The sequence below is a fragment of the Lithobates pipiens genome, unplaced genomic scaffold, assembly GCF_037356315.1.
Source record: "Lithobates pipiens isolate NorthernLeopardFrog02 unplaced genomic scaffold, aLitPip1_a1.2 Scaffold_18, whole genome shotgun sequence".
NCBI classification, from domain to species: Eukaryota; Metazoa; Chordata; class Amphibia; order Anura; family Ranidae; genus Lithobates; species Lithobates pipiens.
In genome coordinates, this window is record NW_027507758.1 from 522,875,532 (window position 1) to 522,877,381 (window position 1,850).

Below are 1,850 nucleotides of genomic sequence, written 5' to 3' on the forward strand. Positions count from 1 at the left end.
TTCACCTGTCTGAAGATTTTAAAACCGTTTTCACCCACTTTTTCTTGTGCTTGCTCCCTACTCCCTGCCTGTGAAACATTGACGGCAGTTACAATCTTTTCTCTTTCATTGATTTACTCCAGTATGACCTAGTTCTTGCATGTGTTAAGTCTTAAAGGATAAGTTCACCTTTGTAGAAAAAAAAAAAAAATAGATGCACATCTTTTTTGCAGGTAAAAAAAAAAGTGCTTTTATTTTTTTTACTAGGCGCATGTAAAGCATTGCACCCACAATCAGCCGATTGCAGGTGCAATGCACACTACTTGCACACTGTTATTGTAAGCTGTCTGGTTGTACCTTGTACGGGCAAGCAGTTACACACTGACAGGAAACATCAATAAACTACCTACAGCGCTCAACAGTGCATTGGTAGTTCATTGAGAACAAAAAGTCTGTGTTCGAATGATGCAGCTGGGTGGGATGCTACTGCATCAGTAACATTACACCCTGAATATGGTTGTAACATGTTACAAAAGGTGAACTTATCCTTTTAAGGGGAATGTCCTGTAAAGTGGAACACTAGTGAAGCTTCAGCTGCAAGCTACCATTCTGTGACTTTTGGGCTTCCAGATTAGTGGGGTTGATTTACTAAAGGCAAATGCACTATGCACTTTGCAGTTGCTCCAGAGCTTCGCATATGCGGTAAGGCTTCACTTTGCAAAGAATATCAAATAGCATACAAGGAGAATAAAAAAAAAAACAATCATTTTTGCTTGCACGTGATTGGATGATGGAAGTCAGCAGAGCTTCTGCTCATTTACCAAGCTCTGGGGCAACTGCACTTTGCAAAGGACAGAGTATATTTGCCTTTAGGCTACTTTCACACTGAGGTGCTTTATAGATGCTATAGCGCTAAAATGAACGCATGTAAAGAGCCCCTCCAGTGTATACACTGCTCCTAAAGCGCCCCTGCCCATTGAAAACAATGGGAAAGCGCCACGCAAGCGGTTTTAACCCTTTATCGGCCGCTAGTGGGGGATAAAACTGCCCGCTAGCAGCGGAATAGCAATGGTAAATCGGTGTTAAAAATAGTGCCGCTTTACCCAGTGTGAAAGTAGCCTTAGTAAATCAACTCCAGTGCTATTGAAACTTCAACAGGTTTCATTAGAAAGGTTTGGAACTAGTCCAGGAGTCAAAGAACATAAGGTACCACGTGAGGCATACAAGTATATGCCAGGATTAGGTGGAGTAGGGCAAAGTGATAAATTAACTGCACTTCACACTGAGTTATAGCTTGAACGACTTGCATCTTCAAAGTGCCAGTTCCCAGGCAGCAGGTACAGTGAGGGGGGGAGAAATGGATTTGATCCCCTGCTGATTTTGTGCATTTGCCCACTGACAAACGATCAGTCTAATTTTAATGGTAGGTTTATTTTAACAGTGAGTGGCAGAATAACAACAATATCCAGAAAAATGCATTTCAAGCATCGATTTGCATTTTAATGTGTGAAATAAGTATTTGATAGTGGATCAATCAGCAAGATTTCTGGTTTCCAGGTGTCTTCTATACAGGTAACAAGCTGAGATTAGGAGCATGCTCTTAAAGGGAGTGCTCCTAATCTCAGTTTGTTACCTGTATAAAAGACACCAGTCCATAGAAGCAATCAATCAGATTCCAATTTCTCCACCATGGCCAAGACCAAAGAGTTGTCCAAGGATGTCAGAGACAAGATTGTAGACCTAGATAAGGCTGGAATGGGCTACAAGACTCAAGAAACACAAAATAACTGTCAATCTCCCTCGGTCTGGGGCTCCATGCAAGATCTCAACTCGTGGAGTTTCAATCCTCATAACAGTGAGGAATCAGTCCA